Here is an 18,000-nt window from a genome sequence, read left to right on the forward strand (position 1 = left end):
CATATAAAAATACTCACTTTTAAATATTTGATACCTTCGATGCAAGGAAAATAACATGATTGTATTTGTGTTTGAATTAGGTTGTTTATCAACCAATGGTGGATAATAATAGGTGGTGGCATGTCATACCGATTATGCCACGTTCCAAAGTGATGTATAGTACATTTACTAATATGGAGCGTATGGAGGTGATCATGGCCATGGAGGTGATCGTGATACGAGAGAGGAGGATGATCATGAGATAGAAGATACAGATATTGAGGCCATTACCCATGAGGATGAGCCTACCATTGGTGATGCTAATTTCGATGAGCACATGTGTAGCACAAGTAGTAGTGGGCTGAATGTATTTGTAGATCTCAACATTAGTTTGGATTTTGAAGTAGATAGTTTGGCAAGGGTTGATCTCATTGAGGATGAGATCGAGAACCATAGCCCATCATTGATATTGGCAAAACTATTTTACATATTGTCTCATTCTCCTCACCTCACTTAATTTTTGTATATGTGGGTTTGCCAAAAAGCATTGATATTTTTATTAAAATTATGTGCTTTGGTAATCATGGGTAATGTTTGGAAAGCAGTGATGCACATTTATCATCCTGTAACAAAATATCACTCTCTGTATTCAATGTTCTGTGTTTATAAAGGCGTCTAAATCCGCATCTAAATCACAGTGTAGATGCACTATTAAACGCATTGATAACCATGCTATTAGACGCGCTAATACAGGCACTCATAGATGCACCCATATTTTCACTATTCCAGCTATGCCTATAGACATGCCTGCTATTTTGTGTGTCTATCAGGCACGTCTATAGTTGCTTTGTCTTGTTGTGTCATCATGTATTATGGTAAATCCATGCAAGTCAACCCAAGAGTGGTGGGCTTAAAATCAACATCCCAACCACGTCAGAATGTATGGCTTCATGGTGTCCTCTTCTTGATAGACAAGAAGAAGAAGAAGAAGGTAGTCACGGCTACTCATGAGGCTAGCATTTGTGCCACGATGAAAGATTAATGGCACTACATTTCCAAGATATACAAAGATGAAGGTATGCACCATTCCATGTCTCTATCTGTGCAAACTGAAGTGGGAAAGGATCAATAGACTTTTCCACCATGTCCATGACTATGAGTGAAACATCCCTTCTAGGCGCTCCGGCTACTAGGACAAGACTATGGAGGAGAGGAACGAAGCATGCCTTCCTATAGATGACATGAACGAGGAGGTCTATGAGACTTTGTTGTCATTCTTTGGAGGATCCATGAGGTAGACCCTAGCTCAATTCTTTACCAATTGGCTCTTGATGGCAATCCTACAGATGCCAAGGAATGTTTCTACTTCTTTTCTATCTCATGTTCTTTCCATCTAGTCATGTGCTTCTTTAACTTCGTCTATTGTTTGTTTTTTTTTATGATGCCACCCTAGGGACTTTAATGTTTAGCGAGACCCGGTCCACATGCATCTGATGCACTTAAGGATGGTGGCTTGATGGAGGTGTGCCACAAGAAGGATCAATGTTTGATGGGCAACTAAGGCATTGGTTGATAGGACTAAGAACATGCTCACTATGCTCGAGCAATGTCCATTGGCCCAATGTACAGCTCATTCACTCAGGAAAGAAAGGAAAAACGGGACTTGACACACATTGAAATCTAAGAAGCAATGCAAAAGAATGCACTAGAGGTGAAACGTGAGCGCAAACAAGTTGTGTGTTGTTCTTTGAATAGGATTTCATATTTAAATGGTGCTTTTCTTCTTCAAGAAGGAGATGAGAGCATCTAGAACACACTTTCATTGTTCTTCGATTTTAGTGAGAGTTCATTTCTCTCTTTAGTCTCTGATGTAGTCCATGTTGTGTGTTGCGTGTGTGTTGCACATATACATACGCACACCCACACACACATACACATACGTGCATGCGTGCACATGTGTGTGTGTGTGTGTGTGTGTGTGTGTGTGTGTGTGTGTGTGTGTGTGTGTGTGTGTGTGTGTGTGTGTGTGTGTTAAAAGTTGGAATAGCCCAAGCATAACAAAGAATGGAGACGAGTGAACACTCAAGGGAAAGCTTCTGTTACAATGTCTTCGTCAGTTCCTTTGTTAAATCCTTTCCAGGCTCTTTCTTGCCAGGATACTCTTTTGCTCTTTGGACTCTGCCCTTCTGGTTTCAGGTCTTCGACAGGCTCAACAGTTTGGAGTCTGTCAACTCTACCACATGGGCAAGGATGGCATTATGCATAGGTGCATGTGCGAACACGAGTATGTGGATGTGCTCGAGGAAGCACATTTTAAAATAGCAGGTGGTCACTTTGCCACACTGACATTACGACACGTAAGGTGCTATGGGAAGGAATCTAGTGGCCAACCCTCTTTGAAGATGTATCCAAGTCTATCAATCAATGGGATCCCTACCAAAGAGGGAAAATTCCACATAAAGCAGATATGATGCCCCTAACAGGAATATTAACTGATCAGCCTTTTGAGAAATGGTATATAGATTTTATTGGTCCCATAAGCTCAACCACTAAAGGAATGGGGGCCAGATACATTATCCTAGCTACATATTATTTTCCCAAATGGGTGGAGGGCCTAGCAACAAGGAAAGCTGATGCACAGTCCACAACTAATTTTTGCTATGAATAAGTAATCGCGCGGTTTGGGTGTCCCTTGGAACTAGTCAGTGATCGAGGGCCTCATTTTCTCAATGAAACAATAGAGATCTTGAATAGCAAATTCATGATCATACATAGGAAATCTATGCCATATTATTATAGAGAAAATGGCCTAGTCAAAATCTTAAACAAAATGTGATGCATAATTATAACTTGTACAAATCAACTTGTACCAACTGGGAGCACAAACTCATTGCAACACTGTGGGCCTATTGAACGTCTTACAAAGTGGCAATGAACGGAACCCCCTTCAACTCATCATTCAGGGTGGAGGCAGCTATGCCAATGGAGTATGTAGTGCCCAACCTTTGCATCATAGTCAAGGGAATGGTCACCAAAAATGGTTTGCTGGAGTGCTTAATCGATCTTGAACAACTAGATGAGACGAGATCGCATGCAACCTATTGCCTTCAATGGAGAAGGCAAAGCGTAAAAAATGGTTTGATTGCAACCTCAAAAATAAGGACCTCAAGGAGGAGTTGGCACTCCTCTATACTATACACAACATCAAGCACAAAATTAAATATAGGGGCCACATGGGCCCCTACCATGTAGTGCAGATTACTCTGCAAGGTGCATGCCAAATAGACACCCTAGACGCAGTCGAAATAGACAGCTACCTTAACGGTAGCAAATTGAAAAGATACTATGGTGCAATCACTCTATAGACCCTCCAAGCCATACACAGAGAAAAGGAGCTCAAGGTTGAGGTAACCTAAATGGAAATCCAGGCCATCGCAAAGAAGCCAAGATACGTAATGCCAAAGTCAAACAATGAAAACAAATGACTTTGTTTAAGGCAAGAGTACAAGGCACTCATGGATCTAGGAGTGAGCCATAACTTCATCTCCCATGAGGTATGGGAAATGCTAAAGGTACCCCTAACCCTTAATGTTGCTTCAGTTCAGGTTATCAACAGTCAAATATTAAGTACATTGGGGTATGTGTACTTGAAACTTATTATTGTCTACCAGGTGGTATAGATTCATTTTTATGTTCTTCCCACAAAGATGGCTGACAAACGGATGATCCTAAGAAGGACTTGGTGCTATGCCATAAATTGCCAAATTGACTGGAGAGTGAGAACCACCAATCTCACGTACGGTGGAAAAACCTAGTAATTCCACTCTGTAAAGACCATTCCACTCCCCCTACAATATGACCACCTTCAAAAGCAAGAAGAATTTAAATGAAGGCAATTCCAAAGCTCCAGAGGCCTCCAGCACCCGCTGGTCTAATCCCTAGAAGGAAATCCATCTTGATGTCAATCGAAGTCCTAGTCTTAATTGCAATAAAGGCAAACCTTTGCCGCAAACTACTCTCTTGCCTCTGCTTCCCATGCCCAAAGCCATGAGCACGACCTAGAGATTCTGTGATTGATGGGTGCACAAGGCCATCCTTTGTGCACAATAGTATTCCAAAAGGGGACAACAACCTTGGAAGACCAAGGCTATGGACTCGTTGTATAAGGGTCTCTGAACCCTTATCGCCCTGCCCTGTTTCCTCTCCTGGGTAGCACCCTTAGCATCAACATCCCCCCTTAACAACTCTGACAACTGTCAACCCGATGACCCATTGCCATATTTCCATCACGTCAAATTGTTGCCATACTTCTATCCCGCTAGATTGTCGCCATAGTGCTAACCCGCCAACCGATGCCATACAGTCATCCTGCTTGATCACCACCTTGTTGCCATCCCACCAAATCATCTGCCATCCCACTGGATCATTGTCTTAGCCATCCCTCCAGATCATCACCTTGTTGCCATCCCGTTGAATCATCTCCATACTGCTAAATTGCCAACCAGTGCCATATAGACATTTCGCCAAATCTCATCATCTTACTACCATCCCATTTGAATCGTCATCTTAGCCATTCTGCTGGATCGTTGCCATAATGCTATCCCCCCTGTCGGTGGGATAATGAAAACTATAAAAGCACCCCTTATCCAGTCGGATCATCAGCTTAGCAAAAGCAAATGACTTGGTCAATTTTCTGCCCGAATTCCCATAGCTCCTTGCCTCTTTCCATACAACCCACTATCCACCATTTGAATGTCCTCTGCCTCGTCTTGGCTATGGCGACCTGATGTGCAATTGTGCCGATCCTCTAGTGTAGACCTTGGCTGGTATACAAATTTTATTTTTGCTTCAAAAGCCTCTAATTTATGCTTCTATTAGTGCAAATTTTGGCCTCCAAGATTGCTATTATTTCTGGTTCATATTCTTGACAGTTTGGGAAATGGATGCTTGATGCAAGTTCAAATATGCTAAGGATACTTTATTGATAGTAAATCTTCAGTTGGAAATGATTGTTCACAATTCCTAACTCTTGTTGCTCTTCTAATGCTTCATATGCAAAAACAAAAGGGTAGAAGAAGAAAGAAGCACCTAGAGATGTCAATCTAGTATTTTTTTAGTATGTTTTTTAAAAGAAAAGAATGTTTTTTTTTTTTTTGAAATGCTAGAGGACGTTCAAAATGCAAAAAACACGTTTTTAATAACTAGTCAATGCACACCAGTTGACCGGCTAAATACCGCATGGTGTATCACAACACCGTGCAGTATGTGACTGAATATACTGCATAGTGAAAGAAACACCGATCGGTAAACACAGATGAAAATCTCAGTCCGTTGAGACGGAACCTTTTCTTTTGTCGATGGAATTTGGGATTCTAGAATCCATTTGGATTCTGGAATCCCGATTTTGATGACATAAAAAATTTCCGTCGATGGAAATTTTCAGACAGACGGAATTTTTTCCTTCGATGGAATTTTGGGATGAAATATTTCCCATCGGCGGGAAATTTCGGCATTGAAAGTTACATTGGATGAAAGTGAGATTTCACACATTTTAGAACGCTTCATTTTTCCCCTTTTTTGGACAAAAAATTCACTCCCTCAATGGAAATTTCAATCCGTCACCCAATTTCGGATTCCAGAATCCAAGTTCACATCACAACGGCTTGGATTGAAATAAAGTAAATTGATAAAGTTAAAATCGTCACTATTTAGATCAAAATTTAACTATCTAATCCAAATAATGTAAGATGATAAATGTCTTTAGTTAATATTTAAATCTAAAAACATCTTTACATTCAATAAACCTCTTCTATGGCCATGAACTCCATATAGTTACCTATGCTAATATTAAAATATTATCAAATTTAAGCATTGGATTAAAACTGTATGAAAAGATATATTTCTTAAAATACAATGTATTCCTATACGTTGATGGATAGCACATTACATACAACATGGGGTTTGAAAACATATATTGGTACAAAATTTATACTTGAGAGCAATGTTGTTACTTCTATGGAAGTAATTGGTATAAAACTCTTTTAACAAAGGTGCTCAAGAGAAAGTTGATTCAAAGATGCTTAAAAAGAAAAAAAATAAAAGAGAAGTGCAATTCATTAGTGTGTAGAAATGTTTAAATTGCAAGCTGTAGACATTCTTGTGTATGGTTTTGAGTTATTAAATTTTAGACAATTAAGCATTAAAAATATATATTAAAGCAAAAAGTCCGACGACTTTCCCAGTTGAATAGAATAGTTACTTCTCCTTTGTAATTTATCATGTTTTTCAAATTATAGGTTAGAACACTCTTTTCAATTCATGATATTAGACGTTCTTAGGTTTTAGAGTAAGATGTAAGTAATGTTTTTTCCATAAAAGTAGCTATTTTTAAAAGATCTTTGACATAAAATTGTGTATTTTGTCTCCATAGTTTGGAAAAAGACACTTTTTTTATTTTTTTTTCAAAAAAGGAGTTGTGTTGTCATTTGCATGATAAATTGTTGTCAATTTTTTATGACTCCATGTTGAAGCATACTTAGTACTAAAGCACACTTATGACTACATTGGACCATGATATAGGTGATGATGTAGTAGAAGGCACTCTCCAATGATTTAGGAAGTCCCTATGATGTAGGGCTGATTGCCTTTGATGTAGGAGAGGTTCCTATGATCAATGTAGGACACCCTCTCTCCCACTTTATAAATGAGAGGCTTCTCTCTCACAATCAATAGGACACACATTTTGGTCTTCTCTTATGTTCTCAACTCTTGTCATGACTCAGGGGGGTCACTATGTATAAACCCTCAATATCATGTGCGTTCAAGGCCTATATTTAAAATCCCTTATCTGTAAAATTTTTCATTAACAAAATGTACCCCTTCTCTATATAAATCTGTAAATTTTTTCAAAAACTATTTACAATAGTCCCTTATGTATATTTATTTCTGTAAATTTTAGAAATAAAAAATATCCTTCTGTTGAACTCACGTGATAGGGTTACATATGATGAGTGACCCCCCCGAGTGTCATGATGCATCCCTTCTCTCCCACCACTCCCCAACATGGACAACTCAAAAAGATTTGTCCACAAGGTCAAAAACTTTGTGAGTGTTTCTAAACCTGTCCTTGAGTATTACCTCATGAGTAGATTGTGAAAAATATTTGACTTCGTGGCCAAACTTTTTGAAGTAAATATGCTCATGAGGATTTTGTTACTATCATCATATAGATTTAGCCATATGGTCAAAATTTTGGCCATAAGGTAAAAAATACTTAAGGTTTCTTGCTCATGTGGTTACAATGATCAAGCCTTTTTTTGGCCCTTGTGAAGATTTATCCCTCATCAAAATATTGTTTATGAGGGTTCCACTCAAGGACAGGTTTAGACAACTCACAAATATTTAGCCACAATGTCAAAACTTTATTAGGGGTTTCCAAACCGTCCTTTTAGGGATGACCTTATGAACAAGATGTGAAAAAGATTAGGCCTTGTGGCAAAAAATTTAAAGGAAATAATCTCATGAAAATTTGGTCATAAACAAAACACTTGACTCATGAAGATTTTGCCACAAGGTCAAAACTCTTCTTTATGGTGTTCATGTGGTCACGCCATCATATCTTCTCCATAAAGATTTTCGGTCAAAAGATTTAGACAGAGGGTCAAAACTACTCCAATTCTTGTTGGTGTGGGTATTGAGAGGAAATTAAAAACTATAACAAGTGCCTTAGAGTCTTCTATCCAATATATCACTTCTATTAGTCTACTGAAGTGGTTGATCAAGCAGATTACCTCACTGGATGGAAGCCCTTTGGAACAATATGTGCCCATGGATCAACATGCTAGTACAGATGAGGTTTTCTCACCATTGGAATGTTGGACCAATATGCTAGTACAAATGAGGTGTTGTCTCCAATGGAATGTTGAAAAGGGATGTTACTCCACTTTTAAAAATTCTTAAAAAGTATCAGAGGAATCATAAGCAATTATACGTGTCAGTCATTGGAATGACTACACATGGGCATGGACATTGTCATTATGGGAAGATCACCCTCAATGGTTTGTGGTAATCTAACCCCAACCTTACAATAAAACCCCTTTCTCTCTTTTTTTGCAACCTAGGGAGGGGAGAAACAAGAACTTGGCGACCTTCTATTGATAGGATTCCAAGAAGCAATGTTCGACTTCTAAATGCTTTGTGCTCAAGAAAGGCATTGAATTATCATTATAGCTTCGAAGGTAAGAATCTTTCCAATAAGGGTTGCTCGTATGAAAATGATAACACAAGCATCAGTACAGATCTATAAACATCACAACCATGAATACCATGACAACTTCTATTGTAGAGACTACAACCATATGCGAGAGATTGATGCCATCACAGTGACAAAATCCCACTACTTCAAATGGAAATAATACTCTTCAGCCCCATTCCGAAATACTCCAGCTAGACAAATGTGCATCAAAGAAAAAGAGCAAACTTATTTGCATATTTGTCTCTACTAGTAGCAAGATGCATTTTCAAGACTATTCAATCAGTTTCCTTAATGGTAGGGCACATACATGAGGATATTGATGCAATGTTCAACACATTCACTTTTCCTCATTTAATGCAAACATTCGAGAAATTTACATCATCTGCACCAGCACCATTTTTTCTATCGTAGGTCCCAGAATTCAAGGGTTATGTGGAAGGCTACCTATGTGACGGGCTAGTTGGTCATGCAAAACCATTGCAGTTTTGATATTTCTGGATAGGTGATACACTACAATGCGATAAAAAGTGCATCCAAAACCACCAAATTGGATCCCCATAGAAGCCTAAATTGAACTATGGGAGAAATATAGTGAGGGACAAACATTGTTGCCAATAGGCTATCCAAATATAGTGCTAAAGATAGAATTTGTGAGGGACCACGTGCAAGTAATACCAAGGATAAGGGATAACATTAGGTTTTAGGAGAGGTGCGCAAGGGGAAAGAATGCATCATATGAATCCAATATTAGACTAGTATAATTGATTTATTGGAAAAACACAATTGGGGAACTCAAACAAGTAAATATCTTAGAGACCAGAGTGCACATAGACTTTTTGCCAAGAACACAATCATTTGCTCTGGAGGATAATGTAGATACTTGCATTAATGAGCTACAAACCTCTGAGAAATGGAACATCACTATTGTGGGCCTATAAGAGGAAAGCCAATGGAGGAAACATCACATCGCAAGACATATTTACATTTTCTAGTAGGTCGGGAGATAATCAAGAATACAAGAATCACCCTTGTCTATAATGCTTCAATACTAAGCAAGCCTTCCCGTGCTTTGATACACACATTTTGAGATTTATGGCTTTTGATGTCCACATCCAAACCACCACATCAATACATTCCCATACCTATGGATCTAACCTATTCTCTCCCTATGCTTGTCCCAATAATCATCATAGACATCTACATCACTGAGATCGTTTCTCTTAATCTATGGTGCCCAATATTGAATTAGTACTTTCTTGAAGTTAGGAGATGGACATCATGTTTACACTTGACTGGGAACCCCCAAGCCATATGGGGTATATACAATTAGATATCCTCACCAAGGTGAATCCAACTTGCTTAACGTCTACCATTTGTAGATTTTCTCTAAATTTATAAATCCCATAATGTAGTTTTTTTTTCCTAGAAGAATTTTTAATATCCTTATGTGTGAGGTACATTACTACTTTTGGAGTCATTTTGGAGGCAATATGAGAGATATAGAATGTAGCATGCATGTTATTAGAGTCTACACACATGAAAGAGAGATACTTGAGTGCAACAACAAACAACGTGCAAGTTTCAGCCCCGATGGCAGTGCCAAAAGACTAAGAGAAACAAAGAGTAAACAAGGCAAAACATGTATACCAAAAGTAAGAGAAACAAATATCAAAGAAGCTAAAGAATGTGTGCCACACACATCAAGTTCCAAGGCTAAAGAGGTATGAAAATTAACTTGAAATATGCAAAGAGCTCGTGCAAGCCGAAAGCAACCATTATCTTGTAATCTTTATTGATGCATATATGCATAATAATATAGTCTACTAAAATCTTTCACCAATTTTGCTTCTCTTGGTTCACTTGACATGGTGTTTATTGATACTACCAACCGGTGTTTATAAACACCTCTAGTAACCCATTGCATCCCAAACTCATGTTTATTAACACCACAATGCTATATGATTTTCAAACTCTAGCAACTCTCCATGCATGTTGTCACTACTGCATTTTAGCTCCTGGGAACTAATGAAATTTCTCACAATCGATGAAGTTTCCCGTAGTGAAATTTCTCACAATCAATAAGTTTTCCATAGTCAATGAAAATTTTAATAATAGCTTCATTCCCATAATTAATGGAATTTCCCATAATCAATGAAATTTTCCATATCTAACGAAATCCATCCAAATTCAAAATTCCACTTTTTTCATACATTATCTAATATGTTCTTTTTCAGTAAAGAATGGCAAATTTAGGTCTCTTGCAAATTAGTCATACATGATATATTCACAAAAGCTCACAAGAAAAGGGTACACATGTGAGCCACCCAATTATGAAACTCAAGATTTCACATAAAATTGCAATTTAAGATTGGAAAAGAAAGAGTTTCTTTATTTGAAAAATAGTCCTTTATAAAGGAAACACTTCTCACATGAAGAATGATGTACCACCCAAATACCCCATGCTCTAGCTCTGGTATCGAGATCCTCTTCTCACTCGATCTCAATCTTGATGCTAAGTATCTCAATTTAGCTTAAAATGTACACGCATCAAGCTTCTTCAAAAATTTATGGGTAGAGTGAGCTGCTCTTTTCCATAATTTTTGTTTTTGAAATGTGGATCTTCGTTTTCTCAAATCAAAGTTGCTTTCCAAAAATAAATCCATGACCTTCATTTAGCAAATTTCTTCTTTTTAAAAACACTAGAAAAACAACCTTGTTTGGAGCCCCATATCTCCCCAATTGTCCAAAATCTAGAAAAAAAAAACACAAACTTTTCACCATCTTTTTTCCTTTCTAACAACTTTGGTCATCATCTCATTTTAACAAAATCTATCATTTTAGGCCTCAAAATTGCATTTTATAATTCTGTACGAAAATCCAAGTATCTAAAAACCAGTTGGCCAAAGTCTTATTTCCTAAGCTTTGGATCATTGTTTCAATGATCCAAATGGTTGTATTATGTAAATTACAAAGTATCAAAACTATACCCTATTGGAAAGTTACAACTCTCTCCTATAGACTTCTCCAAAAATGAATCATCTTCCCATACATATTTGCCTTTAAAAAATTGGCCAATGTCAATATTTGGATAAATGCAAACAACAAAACACACAGCATTATAGTGCAGTGAGCTAGGGCCTTACAAACCTAAGTTTGTTTGGGCTAAAGAGAAGCTGCAATCATAGAAAAGGCTAAACAAAAAATATACTCTAAAAGAAGCAACCACCTTTATAAAACCTCATTTGCATATGTTATGGTAGCTCATATAATTCCAGGAGTTGATGAATAATTTGAACATGCCAAGGACCATTTAACATTATTCTCAATGTCTTCATACATAGGGCATTTGAATGGATGTCTACTAAGTCTAAAGAAAAAGAAGACACTCCTTCAATTTACCTTGAGACTTTAGTTGCTAAAACACATGTGATGCAAAGATTATGGTTTGAAGGAGGTACCTTAAATAGACAAGGTGTAAGCGTGAATTTGTTTGAATGTTTTTTTTGTTTATTATTATTTGTACATGCTTGATAATAAATAATTCTTTTGAGTGTATATGAAAACATCAAGATGATTTAATTATGATATATACATGAGGTCATGCATGTAATTGTAATTTTTACTTTTGGGTTAATGGGTGCATAGGATTAGTAATAAGTGCAATGGAGGCATGAGTTAGTATTTATATTCTAAAATACATATGATGACCTTGAATTCTTTCTTACTAGAAAAACAAAATTATGCAAAGTATGACTTTAAGTTGCTACCAAAATGACAAGCACGTGTAAGTTAATAACAAATATAATTGGAGTGTAGTACTATATTCAACTTTAGTATCATGTGATCCGCATGCAAGATGATAGAATAAAGTACAAATCACACACCTTGGTAGAGAGTGACCAATTGAAAGAGATTGCTTTGAAAAGTGTGAGGCACTTTTATGGTATATACAGTTTGCCCTCACTTTCGACCAATGAAAGAGAATTAAGAAATTATGCGAGCAAACTTTCCCTAGAACTCTACAACCTTATAAATCTTTGCAAGATGTCATATTGAACATGTTAAGTTTCAAGTCAACTTTCCCTAGAACTCTACAACCTTATAAATCTTTGCAAGATGTCATATTGAACATGTTAAGTTTCAAGTCACTATAATTATCTCTCTGAGATTGGAAATGTGATCTTTTTGTATAAAATTAAGTGTAATTTTAAAGGTTAGCATGCAACGTGCGAGAAAGCAGCCATGATTCAAAGTTGGAACAGAGGTCCCGTGTCTTTTTGTCCTGTGGAGGTTGTGACACAAAAGGTCCAAAGGAATTTCGTACAAGCCACAAGATGTTGAAAGCTGAAACATAATCACAAATAAGATGAAAACTAATAAGGGGACGGTGTGATGGTCAAAGATGAAACCGGAAGCGTGTGTGGGGATGCGGGAACTTAGAGGCGCCGTCAAACTGGCTGGCAAAATAGAGACAATTTGCAAAATAATAAGAGGTGCTGTGTGTGCGACGCGGCTAGGAGTTGACTATGGGTTCCGAAGTTACGGATGCTACGTGGGCAACTGATTGCCCCTGGCTGTTGCCTATAAAGCCGGCGCAAAAATCCTAAAACATGCATAATGCGGGGATCCCTGATCGGTCGAACTGCATTGTAGTGATCAGCGAGTGAAGTTACTGAGAATAGCGACTCCTAGGCTTGCAGTTCTCCAGTTCTCTCTTCTCTAAGTGCTTGCTTCTGTTCAGTATTTGACGATCAGCTCGAACCCTTGGGTCTGCTCGCCGTTGCAGTCCTCAGTTGCCTCCTTTGCCGTTGCACTCCGCAGTTGCCTCCTTCGTAGAATCTGATGACACTCTGAACAATAATCCTTAGGTGAGAGAGGGATCTCCGAGAGACCGCGAAAGAGATAAGAATAATCACCGTGTTTCTTATGGCCCCCAAGAGTTGCCTCCACCCAGCTTCACCGACAAGGCAGCGCGATCCTCTAGTCCCCGTCTCGCATGCCTCCCATTCTATCACTAAGCTGCCGGCCTTGGGCTCCCTTGACGCTTCCCCGAGCTTGCGTAAGCGCACCACTCCGATCGTCCGAGTCGTGCATATCTTCGCACCGAAGCTGGTAAGCACAGATGCCGCGAACTTTCGGGCTCTAGTGCAGAGGCTCACAGGGAACTACTCCTCCAATTCTGATCATCATGAGGAGGCGCCCAGGGCAGAGCTGAGGAACGTGCAACGAAGAAAAAAGCCGCCCAGCAAAATTGCATCTCATGCTGCCCCAGAGATAATCGGATCATCAACCGTCGAGGGACTTCAACATCCTGGTTGTAGAAGGCAGTCTCCAAACCTTGAATATATCTCTATGGGCCACGGCGCACGACCCACCAACGTAGAGCACGAGCTCTCGCTAGAGCACGCAGGTGGCGGGAAAGTGTTCTCCATGATGAGAGGTATGGTAGGTGTAAATGACACACGCAGAAATTCCGTCTCTCAAAGCAAAACTTATGCACCGCACACTGAAAACTCGATCGTGAATTCTAAATCGATTCCCTACTCTGATGTAGAGGTGAGCAGTGAAAGTTCGACGGACAGCTCTATCTCTTGGGAAAGCTATGGAAGCTGTGATAAGTCAGCATTTAGCGACTTGGATATAATTACGGGATTGAGTTCGGCGAATCCTTTACCCGAGCTTCCTCCTTTTCCACCGCTTACCAATACCTGTAACTCTTGAAGACAGTATCAAGTAAGCTGCAGGCTCTTCGCTGCAGCTCCATTTCATATGAACTAGAACATTTTTTATTCAACAGGACTCACAGGCCTTGAGTTCTGAATCCGATTCCTAAGGAAAACAGACGCTTAGAGATTTTAGCCTCAAGAACGCTGGTTGAATTCGACCAAAGGCATCTGCGCAGAACGGCAAAGAGTGCCTCTTTCCCTTGATTTGGCAAGGAGCAGTACCGGAAGCGCCTCGAAGCACCTTCTTTTTTGAATTCATGTTTTACCTTCTTTTTTGAATTCATGTTTTGTCAAGACTTCAGGGCAGTGATGGAGATTATTAAGTAAATCGAGTTACAGGGTATCTTCGACCTGTATAATAAAACTTGTCAAATTGCTCCTATAGTTAATTTGTCGATCTTCTGCCGAGGGCGCATGTTACCCATTGCACTTCATAAATAGAAAAGTCGGAAGTGGAGAAGTAACTAGAAAAGTCGGAAGTCGAGAAGTTCTTATTAGTTTGAATTTTGAAAGCAATGATAAGATTGAAGCGCGAATTCCCTCACTCGGCGAGAGCGCACACAGGCTGGAACGCGTTAAAAGTTGCGAACGATCCGGATTCGCTCTATTAAACTGCAGAAAGTAATCTAGAAATTGCAGTGCGCGTGTCGGTCCTTGAAGCATGCGTAGCGCTGACCAGTCACCAAACGTTACGTGATCGTTAAATACGGCACTTACCTATACATTCTCCCGCAGAACAGTGCTAACTATGGGATGATAAGTGAGTTTCGTCCTCCACATGCAAGCATACGAACATAAAAAGTCAGCACATTGTGGAATTTGTGTCACAGAAACGTAATGAGAGAAAGGTCGACAGTGATGTGATGCTATTAAGCGAAAGGTGGAGGTAGAAAAAACAAGAGCTCGAGTGCACTGCCACTATGGGTAGGACCATTTATTTGAAGAGGAAGCTCAAACGTGAGCAAATATGGAGGAGTAGAGCAGCTCGCGAACATGAAGTGGAAAAGGGACAAAGAACTCATCCATGAATTCTCTTCTTTCTCTCAATCTCTGCAACCGAGAAAAACAAAGCAAATAAAAGTGGAAATTCTCAAAAAGCAACAAACAAAACCAAATTATTGAAGGAATACCCATTTTTATACATCAACTTTCAAGGTTTGTAGGGCGACTTCCAAGTTTTGTTGTTCGTTCTTGTAAGGTAGCGATGCTGTTGACACCATCTACATGAACTTGAGCGGCCTCGGGATTAGCCAGCTACACAGAACGCCCAACTTCTCACTTTTGCAAGGATTTCTATAACTGCTCCGTTATCGGCTCTGCATCACAAAAGCAAAGGGGTGAAATGACGACGCCCTCAAGTGATCATCCATTCTACAAATAATTGTTAAACAAAGTGGTGGAGAGAGAGACGAGAGGATGGTAGTCCCCATCAACTCCACTAACACGAAAAAGAAGGGTGAGTCATCGAGCAAAATCACTAGAAAAGGCAGAAGACAACAAAGATGAGAAGCTCTTAGAATGCCACCCAAAAATGTGACACGCAGAGAAACAAAAGATGGGCGGAGAGGTCTCTACCCTGCATAAATCGACAAAACTAGTATTCACATTCGAGATCTTCAAGAGAAACATTCAGCACTGACGCAAGATAGCAAAATGGAAGAGAACGAGAGAGATTGGTCGATAAATCCTTGCCTCCTTGATAGAACAATCAGCTACATAACATTTAGCATATTACTGGAGAAGTGACGAAGTAGTTACATGTTCCCAGTGCTGTTGGTGATGGCGATCAATGACCACAGAAGTACACCTGACATGACAAACACCAGATCGGTCGCTTTCTTTTGCACACTTGATATTGTTCCACTACATTTGCCAGCGGCAGTTGCCACCACTTGAACTCCTCAAGACATACCTAGAGATATATAAATAGGAGTGTTTGCTTTGTTTCATGCACCGTGCTGATCAGCCCAGGGACCCTCATAAAGCTATTTTATGTCCAAAGCAATGACGCTTCGCCAACAAGATGTTGAGTGGTTACGAATAGAGAATCTAGCAAGTGGCGTTTTTCTCCACTACAATGCACTTGCTAGTTTTTTGCCATGTCCCAAGAGGGGTAGGGTATAGTGACCCGTGTTTGTTCAATGAAAGCCAAAATTCAGAATTTTGTTTTTGTGAAAGTCCTAAATTAATGATTGGTCCAACTCCCCACTTTTTATTTCTTTCCCTTCAAATCCTCCACCTTTTTCTCTCTCCACCCCTCCCCTCCCCTCACCCCTCTCTCTCTCTCTCTCTCTCTCTCTCTCTCTCTCTCTCTCTCTCTCCTACACACCATCTCCAACTTATTTTTTCTCGCCTTTTTAATCTTGGGCAGGCCTTATGAATGATTAAATATGTTTGCCCTTTAGAAGCTAAAATTCACTCATTTTTAAATATTTTTAGCTTTATTGTGATTAGTTGAGGCTCCACTTTTTCTTCCCACTTTCTCTCTTGTTTCTAATTTGGTCCCCCTTTTTCTTGGCCACTTAATGTTGTTCCAACTTTTTCTCCTTCTTTTCCTCCTTCCTATTGGGATTCCGTTCACTGCGGGCCACTTGAATGTGGTTCAACTTATCACACCACCCGTATTGTCATCACCTCAAGGAGGTCACTATATAGAAAATTTCCATGTTACATGCGTCCAACATGTAACTAAAATAACCCTACTTGCATATGGTATTTCAAATATTTTTACACTAGAAAGTTTGATTTTTTTTAATGTGAATAAATAAGCCCCTTAGGTACGAAAACTTTATGTGAACAATGGCATTACAAAAATCCATGTCGATCCCAGCTCCTAGGGTTACATATCTTTTAGTGCTTAACACCTATTTCATTAATTTTGGACTGGTGCACTGTCCAAATTCGTTTTGTGAGATAATTTTGGATAAAGCATTTAAAAAAAAGAGGCTCTTATAAAAAAAAACTTTGAGTCAAAAAGTAAGATTTTAAAAAATCAAATTAGAAAAAATGACGTGACATGTTATTAAAACTAGAGTACATTAAAAAAAGAGGACATCACATTGTTAAAAGAGACAAAAAGTAAGATTTTAAAAAATCAAATTAGAAAAAATGACGTGACATGTTATTAAAACTAGAGTACATTTAAAAAAAAGCATGACACATTTGTACAAGAAGTAGATCATATAACTCAAAGCCATATGGTGTTAAAAAACACCTTCCATTAGCTCAGCCTAGAAGATCTCATCTTTGTCTCTCTTGTCTATTACAACTTTACATTAGAGAACTAAAAAGTCTTTGTGGAACTGTAGTTTCATTTCTTGTCTATTACAGTTACTTTAGAAAACACATAAGTCTCTATGGAATTAAATTTCCATCACTTGACTATTAAGTCATTAGAGAGAGCATATGTCCTCGAAAGTGCCTACTATGACATTGGCTTTATGAAAACAAGCAGACTTTAAACTTGCAGGCCATGCGTAACCAGGGCTGGCATCGCAAATCTCCTCACAGACTCTCCTCACAACTTGTTTCGAATCTTCCGCCGACTTATAAGCATTCAACAACTCTTCTTTTCTCTCTTGGCTTTCCTCATCTTCACCATTTTTTTAAATACAGCTTCTAGCCACCGCCATATCCTGTACGAAAATTTAACTCGTTAGCATAAGAAGTACGTGATTAAAAGAAGCGAAAAAGAAAGCTAGGGATATTCACCTCTTCTGCTGAGTTCAAATCAAGCAGCCATGTGCGTAACATATCCTCCTCGAATGATTTTCCCTTCATTGGTCCATACAAAAGAGATCTAAGACAGAATTTGAGTTCAGTAAATGAAGTCGAGTAGTAACTAGTCATTGTCTTAGACGGAAAGTGGGAGAAGGAGAGTGAGGGAGTGATAGCGAGAGTGATAGAAAGTGAGGGAAGACGTAAAGTGAAAGACGAATACAAGTTAATCAGAAGGACTAGGATGTAAGAAATAAGAAAGTGTTTGTGGAAGGACTAGGATGGAAGAATACAAGTGCACTAAGGCACGATGTGTTCACTATG

This window comes from Dipteris shenzhenensis, chromosome 13 (genome assembly GCF_047967505.1).
Source record: "Dipteris shenzhenensis isolate YYH24624 ecotype China chromosome 13, Dip_SZ_1.0, whole genome shotgun sequence".
Lineage (NCBI taxonomy): Eukaryota > Viridiplantae > Streptophyta > Polypodiopsida > Gleicheniales > Dipteridaceae > Dipteris > Dipteris shenzhenensis.